Consider the following 9,903-nt stretch of genomic DNA (forward strand, 5'->3'; position numbering starts at 1 on the left):
GTCACTAATTTTTTTTAATGACATTCACATAAAGTGGAAACGACATTTTGTATATGTTGTGAATTTTCTTAGTGACATTTACCAAAATGTCAGATATTTCAATATGACATTTTGTGAAGATCATACATAAATGTCGTATTCTTTTAGTAGCATTAATCTGATTGTCGAAAATTTTAAGTGACATTTCCTATATGTTGTAAATCAAATGTCGTAACATTCTTACCGATATTTACCTAAATATCGTAAATTAAATGTCATAAATTTCTTATTGACTTTACCTAAATGTTTCAAAGTAAGTGTCAAAAATTTCTTATCGACATTTACCAAAATGTCGTAAAATAAGTGTCATAATTTCTTATTGACATTTACCTAAATGTCGTAAAGTAAGTGTCATAATTTCTTACCGATATTTACCTAAATATCGAAAAATTATCGACATTGAAATTAACGACATTTGATGCAAATGTAAATTAAATGTCGGTAAATAAATTTGTGACATTTAAACAACATAATACGACATTTATTAAATGTCGTCATATCTCTACTTTCTTGTAGTGATTGCTGGTCCCTTTATTTTAAGGACCAAAGTTAGTCGTAATTAGCGACCAACTTTGGTTTCTAAGGTAAAAGAACCAAATATTCCGGGTAAAGACTATAGCGACCAACTTTGGTCGCTTTAATATTTTAATAATATAATTCTGGCGACCAAAGTTGATCTCTACGTGTAAATTACGTTTTTTTTATTTATTATTAATCAAAATATAACGACCAACTTTGGTCTCTAATCCAAATATTATATTTTAAAATCTGGAAAAGGCCAAAGTTGGTTGCTTTTTTATTAATTTTTTTCATTTTAAAAAAAAAAAAAAAGCGACCAAAGTTGGTCGCTAATTTCAAGATTTTTTTAAATATAAGCGACCAAAGTTGGTCGCTATATTTCTAGATTTATTTTTTAAAATAGCGACCAAAGTTGGTCGCTTTTTGAGAAATCTGGGTTAATTAGCGACCAACTTTGGTCGCTATTTCCCAGAAAATAATTTTTTTTAAAAGAAAAGCGACCAAAGTTGGTCGCTTTTCTGGGTATTATTTTGGCAGAAACTGCCTGTTTTGGCAGTTACACCACCTTCCAGCATACCAAATCCCTATTACAAGCAACAATAACAACAATACCAACAATAATACCAACAACAACAACAACACAAAAACAACATTAAAACCAACAAAGTATAAAGTTCAATAGAACTACCACATTAAGCTAACCAAACTAAGTTAACTCTTATTACAAGCCCATTCAAAAATCGATTCTGTTTGTCTAGTTCAAAGTGTATAAAAGTCAATGAGTGTTTTGTACATCATTATCATCACCGTCTGATGAACTTTCATCAGCAAGACGGTATCCAGAAGGGTCTACTTGTCGAGGACTAGAAGAACGATCACGGGGAGGATGGGAGGAACGAACACTTAGAGGACGGGAGGAACGAGCACGGGGAAGGCGAGCCTCTGGCGATGAGTCACGAAACCGGGGAATCGGAAAACCTCCAGAAGCTAGGAGAGATTTGAGCTGCTCTTGCATGCCCTGGCACTGAGCGACCACACCAATGTACTGAGCATATCTAAGCTTTTCTCTTTACTTGGCCGCTTCTAGCTCGGATGTGAGCTTTGTCACAGTCTCTCGCATAGCGGAGAGGCTCTCCCCATCAAGTTGCGCGGCTTGCGAGGAAGTGCCTATTCCTTGGATTCCACACTTATAGCGATGGAATTTCTTATTAGGAAGCCCGTATACCTTCCCCCATTTTGGACCGCCTGCAGCCTCCGTCCACATTCTTTCAGCATCCTCGTCCGGAGGTTGGATTGGCTCGCCCGACTCATTAGGTGGCTGACTGTGTATGAATTCCTCCACTTTAGCTGTGAAGCGACCCTATAAGAAAAATTACATTGAATTAGTATTTCAAAATTTATATAAAAGTAAATCAAAATACTTAATGAAAAGTGAAAACTTACATGTATAGTCGAGGCTCGTCCCTCGACCCACCTTTATTGATCCGTCTCTTTCTTCTTCTTCACAATATGAGTCTCCTTGAATAGCTCATCTTGGTTCATCGAACGCCCCAACGTCTTTTCCTGAAAACTCATAAATTTTAGTTAATAAATAGAATAGATATAATTTGAAAATTAAAATAAATTAAGCAATTACTTACCATTCTTCTTGTTATTGTCCCTAGGCTGATCGCACCTCCAGTGTGCAAGGATCCTCCCTTCTCAGATGCGCGAGCTTTCTTTCCTTTTTCGCTCTTCTATAAGAACTTTGCAGTAAGCCATTGCCTTTGCAAATCCTCCCATAAATTCTGAAGCAACCAGTCAGGCTTCTGGTTCAACTTTCTAGCTTTGGATAAAGTATGTGACAACCGCTTGCGAGCTTTGAGATGAAAATTTGCAGCCACGTCCGCGCTATAGCGGTGTTCTCATTCACACTTGCTCTGTATTTCAAAAGTTAAATATTATATGAAAATATCATAAATATAAATAATTATACTGCTCAAAAGAACATTTATACCTTAAATTCATTGAAAATTTGCTCCTTCAGCGAGAATGGGAATTCACTCCAAGACGCATAAGGGCCATCATAAAGCTTTCTGGTTGCTTTTGTGATTATCCTCGTAGTAGTATTACTCGGGATGAACCTGCAATTTAATAAAAAAAACACATTGATATCTTAGTAAAAACTATACAAAACAATAAACGTAAAAATAACAAATAACTCTTACCCATCACCCTCAGGGACTATGATGATCCTGCCATATTGATCCTAATGCACCTCCTCGTCAGCATTAGCATCACCGTCCGAAACATGTATATCAAAGGCATGTGTGGAAGGTGTAGGGGGTCAGAGCTAGTATCTCGCAGTCGAAGGCCTAAAATAGATGGAGTCCCTGATGAAGATGGATGTGATCCCTATGACTACGACATAGTTGTATGGACCGCCAATGGATGTGATACTGATTGTTGTGACCCAAGTGGCTGTGACAATAATGGCTGTGATCCATGTGATGCTGATGGGTGTGATCCACATGGTAGTGAGGCAGGTGGACTGTATGTCAGACGTATAGTCCTATGGCCCTGTGACAAAAGACCTGGTGTCTACACGAAGGTGTAGGGCGTGTGATGTTGTGGTATCTCAGAATAGCCTTGGGGTGGAGGCAAAGACATTGGCATAGGCATAGGCACATCAGAAGAGGGTGGAAAAGATTGAGTATTATCTTCTACCCTCCTATTTGGTTTCCTAGCCTTTTCTCGACCCCGAGAACAACTATGGTCATTCTTACCTCGACCCTTGCATGTCATCTACATAATATAATACATATTTAGATTGAAACATATAAAGAAACTTGCTATAAACGAGAGTTATTAAAGAAACCAACTTTTTAAAGCTCATCGACGTATTGTTCCTCGTCAGAGAATTCTTCTTCCTCACTGGTTTGAGCTTCATCACTTGATTCTTCTTCCTCATTTTCTATAATTCTTACTTCATTTATATCAACTTCTTCCAATATGTGTTCAGGATGTTCCAAATCATTTTCTAAAAGTTTGTCCACTATTTTGTGAACACTAGAGATATCGTTTTGATATGCAACATCTAGCACATTCTCGACTTCCACCCTACCTACAGGCTTAGTTTTGATTACAACCCACCAATCGGACTTATTCTGCTGCAATGGATAAGGATCATAATATACTTGCCTAACATTATGTGCAATTATGAAAGGATCATAGCGATCATACTCCCTCGTATGATTAACCTCAATTATGTTGTATTGATTGTGTACTCTTGTATCTCTTGTTAGATTTGGGTCAAACCACTTGCATCTAAAGAGTATCAATTTCTTAAATGGCCAACCTGTATATTCTAGTTCTATTATTTCTTTGAGCACACCATAATAATCAATATCTTCAACTTGGTTGCCATCACCACCTTGAACCCACACCCCACTGTTGTTGCTATTTTTATTTTTAGAGTAATCCTCTGTATGAAACTTATAACCATTCACAACGTACTTAGACATTGTTGTGCCCTGAAGCCCAGGTCCCCAAGATATATCTTTCAAAAACTAATTTACACCATTATTTAGATCATTTACCTACATATTGTTAAAAAAATTCATAAGTTAGCATAACTTACAAACATTGTTTACCTACATAGTGTTAGAATATTTTAAGGATAAACTTACAAATTGTTTGAACCACGTATCAAATGTCGTATATACAGCATCATGGCCAAATTGACCTACGAAGTGACTGTGATACATCAAATATTTTTAGTAGTTGCATTGAGATGTAATCACAGTAAATTTTATATTTTGATAACTACTAAATCAATACATACTTGAGAAATGGTACAACTTCGGGACAATTTAGCAACACATGAAGTGTAGCTGACTTGTACTCTATATCACTCAAACTTCTCTTTCTAACATCCTTAGAACATCGGCCTAATTGATTGAATATGGAGATAGGCGGATATAATGGATCATTCACACATTTGACCGTGTGCCTATTAGGCCTATTCCTAGCACATGGCACTTACTCTCAAAATAATAAGAACAAAAATGAGCAGTTTCCTTTGCAAGATAAGCTTCACATATAGATCCTTCAATCCTATTCCTCTGCTTAACAAAGTGTTTGTATTTTCCAATTGTCCTACATAATTTCAGGTTAGCCAAGAACATTCAAATAAAACAGAAAATTACATCAAACTTATAATATTACCTCTCAAAGGAATACATCCATCTTCATTGAACAGGCCCTCCAAGTCGTGCCTCATGTACAAAGTAGATTGGAAGGTGTTCCATCATATACAAAAACCCACATGGAAATATCTTTTTCATCTTACTAGAAGTTACACGAATGTTCTAATCCATCCGGAGTAGGTTTTTTCCCCTTAATGTGGAAGAACACAAGTCTGTTAAAAACAAACTAATCTCTGTGATGGGTTTCCAGATTCTTTTAGGCAAACCACAAAATGCAATAGGCACTAAGGTCTCCATGAAAACATGACAGTCATGACTTTTCAAATGGCTCAACTTCCCTACCTCCATATCAGCTTTTTTCCCAAGATTTAACGCATAACCCTCAGGCATCTTCAATTTTGTTACCCAATCACAAATTTGCCGTCTTTCCTCCAAAGTGAATGTGTAACTTGCTTTGGGCTTGAATATCTTACCATTGTTTGCTGTTTGCAAGTATAATTCAGGCCGCCTGTAATATTCTTGTAAGTCCATTCTAGCCTTCGGGTTATCTTTTGTCTTACCTTTAACATCCATCAATGTGCTGAACAAATTGTTAAAATAATTCTTTTCAATATGCATGATATCAAGGTTGTGACGGAGAAGATTATCCTTCCAATAAGGCATCTCCCAAAATATACTCTGTTTCGTCCAATTATGAGTAACACCGTATCCAAGGAATCTATAAGGTGGAGCTTCAGTAACTTTACTGAAGTTCTGGACCCTCTCCCAAATTTCCTCACCTGAAAGTATCGGAGGTGAAGAATCATATACCATTTTATTCTTTTTGAATGCATTTTTCATCCTTCTAAAGTCATAATCAAGAGGCAAGAATTGATGATGACAATCAAACCATGATTGCTTTCATCCATGTTTCAAAGTGAACGCTTTACTATTTTCCATGCAGTAAGGACAAGCTAGCTTCCCAGCAGTCATCCACCCAGACAACATTCCATACGTAGGAAAATCGTTAATTGTCCACATTAAATTAGCACGCAAATTGAAATTCTGCTTGGTTGATATGTCATATGTTTCAACACCATCGTACCACAATTGTTTCAGCTCATCAATCAAAGGTTGCAAATATACATCTATCAAACTTTTTGGATTACGTGGACCGGGGATAATACAATTTAAGAATATATATATAGACTAGTCATGCATAACTCGGGTGGTAGATTATAAGGTGTAAGAAAGACAGGCCAACATGAATACGGTGTCGCAGATACAGAAAAAGACGTGAAGTCATCCGCACATAGACCTAACCGAATGTTCCTTGGTTCACTAGCAAAATCTGGATATGTCCTATCAATGTGCTTCCAAACTTCTCCATCTGAAGGATGACACATAACACCAGGTGGTCTTCTATTTTCAAAGTGCCATCTCTTATGAGGAGCAGAACTCATCAACGCATATAACCTCTTTAACCTAGGTATAAGAGGTAAATAATGCATCGCCTTGATAGCGACCATCTTCCCGCTGGAAAGCCTCTTGAAACGAGGCTTTTCCCAAAATTTACGACTGCCTAAATTTGCATCATCTTTATAATATAACATACAACCATCTTCACAACAATCAATTCTCATTGACGAAAGTCCTAACTTAGAAACTAATTTCTTTGCCTTATAGAAATCAACAGGTAATTTGATATTAGAGTCAACTAGTTCACTCATAAGGTCAATGAAAGAGTCCATGGCTGCTTGAGAAATATTCCAATCAGATTTGATACTTAGTAATCTAACTGCAACAGACAGCTCTGAGTGTGGACTTCCATTACGTAGTGGACGACTAGCTGCCTCTAACTGTTCGTAAAAATATTTTGCGTCATCATTAGGAGTTTGTTCAATATTTTCATTGGGATCACCCCTTAAGTGCATCCCAAAAGCATCCACAACTATATCATGAATTCTAGAATCACAATTTGTATTCTCCACCGACCTACTACTTTCACCCACAACCATATTTTTAAATATCCCATGGCTACCATCGATCTCTCCATGATTAGTCCACACAAAGTAATTTGCCATAAACCCCTTCATATAAAGATGATGCTTAACTTCCGCCGGTTTTCCAAACTTCATACAGTCGCACCTAACATAAGGGCACATAATTACTCCTTTACTTAGGTATGGTGGAAGTGACATTGCATGTCTAATAAAGTCATCCACCCCTTCTACAAAATCCTCCTGCAATCCCTGCCGATTATGATAATTCCTATTGTACATCCAAGTACGATGTTCCATCTATGCAAATAAAACAAAAACAAATTAATTTAGTTAATTCATATCCTAATCTTTGTTTAGTTAACTAAAAGTCCAATCATATCCTAAAAGTCCAATTGAACTCAATATAAATTAATACAAGAACTAAAAGTATTGCTAATGTTATCTTATGACTTCTCCTTGAGTAGTCTTTAATATAACCTTTTATTTCTATTTGTATAATATTGGTATAAAGTGATTTAAATGGCATGGAGTGGTAGGATTCATCCTTGCTAAAGTTTTTTGGCTTAATTTACACAATTTTGATAAATATAGTGTTTATAGTGTACCTAAATAGTGTTTATAGCTTCCTTATAGCCAATCATACGGGATTACATAGTGGAATACCAAGAGTAGAGTAAAATTCGAGTGGGATTACATAGTGGAATGCCAACCATACGGGATTAATACGGGATTACACAGTGAAGGCTTCGAACCAAAAACCTTAATATTTAGGTATTGCTTAGGTTATCCCCAAATAAGTAGGTAAAACTAAATATATTAGCTACTAACAATTATCATAGATTTAATTTAGCTAAGAAAAATTAATTTTTACAAATCAAACTAGGAGGAATTAAACAAAATCAGTGTATTTCGAAAAAAACAAAGGAAGGAGAGGAAACCTACCTGGGAAGTGGAGGTCGCCAGCGATGGAGCTACTGCCGTTTGTGGGCGTCGGTGGCGCCGTTGCTGCCGGGAGTCGGGGGGGTTTGAGTGTGAGAGAGAAAAGAGAGAGTTTGGGGAATTCTTTTGAAGAAAATAAGAGAATGGGAGGGGAAATCCGATTTTTGACACTGGAATTAGAAATAGCGACCAACTTTGGTCGCTATTTTGGTAGCAAAATATTTTTTGACCGTTTGACCAAAATAGCGACAAAAGTTGGTCGCTATTTCTAAAAAAATATTAAATTACTTTTAATTCAATTTAAAATTATGTACATATGTAGTGTGTGTGTGTGTGTATATATGTATATGTATATGTATATATATATATAAGCTATATTCGATATAATATTAGCTAATGCACTAATACTTAGTGCATTGTATAGTGTGTGTATATATATACTTATGTATATAAAAGCTATACTCGATGTATATATAGTATAATATAGTATATAAGCTATATATATATATATATATATATATATATATGTATGTATGTATATATATCTGTATGTATATATATTTATATATGTGACGACCCTAAAGGTCATCACTTATTTTAAAAGAAATTTCATGTTTTGAGGCCTTGAAAACCTCATTTAGAGTCACCTTGATTTACGTGCGTGGTCCGGACCTATATTCGGAAAGCCTTCTATGTGAAAATATGAGAAATAGAAATTTTAGAGTTAAAATTTTTATTATGGTTGACTTTGGTCAACATTCTTAGCAAACGGACCCGGATTCGTGTTCAGACGATTCTGAAAGGTCCGCTGTAAAATATGGGACTTGGACGTATGCTCGGAAATGAATTCCGAGGTCCCATTCCTTAGAAATCAATTTTTGAAAGAAATTGTTTTACTGAATTATCTAAGGAATAAAGAAAAGAATTAATATTTGAAACCATTATTATCGGGCTAGTATTTTGGTTCCGTAGCCCGGTACGACCTTGTTATAGTATTTTAAAGATAACTATGAAATTTGGTGGAAAACGGAGTTTATTTGACGTGAGTTGGACTTTCGGTTGAAGAGTTATGAACTTTGAGAGTTCTTGATGAAAATGTTAAATTTTGAGGTTTAATTCATGATTTTACATGTTATTTTGATGATGTGATCACACGAGTAGGTCCATATGATATTTTTGAGTTAGTATGACATTTGGTTTGGAGCCCCGAGGGCTCGGGTGAGTTTCGGGATGTTTTTACACTTAGGAAAAAGTTGCAGATTCAGAGAAGTTGCAGGTCTCTGAATCTAGGTCTCGCAGTCCGCGGTGGAAGCTTCGCGGCCGCGGTGGGTACTCCGTGACCACGGTGGGATTTGTGCAGTCCGCGGTGAGCAAGGCCAAGCCTTCGCGGCGGCGCTCAATTTCTTGTGGTCCGTAGCGGATATCCGCAGTCGCAATCTTTTTTATGCGGTCCGCGGAGAGGGTCTGAGGGGAGTATATTTAAACGGACTTTTTAGTTATTTTTTACTTTTTAAAACCCTAAAACATAAGAGGCGATTTTCCAAACGCTCCTTCTTCTCCCAAAACACTAGTAAGTAATTTTTAACTTATTTCTTTCACTCCTTAACTTCTTTTAACAAGATTTCATCCTAGAATCTAGGGTTTTCATGGTGGAATTGGGAATTTTGGGTAAAGCCTAAACTATTGAAATTTGGGGATTGAGACCTCAAATTGATGTCGGATTCCAAAATCAATTATATATAAGGGCTCGGGGTAAAAGGGTAATCGGGTTTTGGTCCGAATTTCGGGTTTGGACCAAGCGGGCCCGGGGGTCAATTTTTGACTATTTGGAGAAATCTTTATAAAACTTATTTTCATGCATTAGAACTGATTCATTTAGCATTTGTTGATATCATTAAGTAAATTGTGGCTAGATACAAGTGAGTTGGTGGTGGAAACAAGAGGTAAAGCGGTAGTTGAGGCTTGAATTGTGTTCGTTGCATCGAGGTAAGTTTTTGGTCTAACGTTAGCTTGAGAGATTAGGAGTTGTGTCCTATTTGCTATTTGCTTCTTGTCGAGTACGAAGTATAGGCATGGAGACGAGTATTTATACGTTGGTGTCAAGCATGACCGTAGGTCTTATATTGTGGTTTTCATGATTTCGTTGTATTATTTGTGCCTTGGTGAAGATTTCTAATTGTTGTATAAAGTTTGTGGAAAGCATTGTGACCTATGAACATTGAGGAGAGTTGGCTCAA

Source organism: Nicotiana sylvestris, chromosome 6, assembly GCF_000393655.2.
Source record: "Nicotiana sylvestris chromosome 6, ASM39365v2, whole genome shotgun sequence".
Taxonomy (NCBI): domain Eukaryota; kingdom Viridiplantae; phylum Streptophyta; class Magnoliopsida; order Solanales; family Solanaceae; genus Nicotiana; species Nicotiana sylvestris.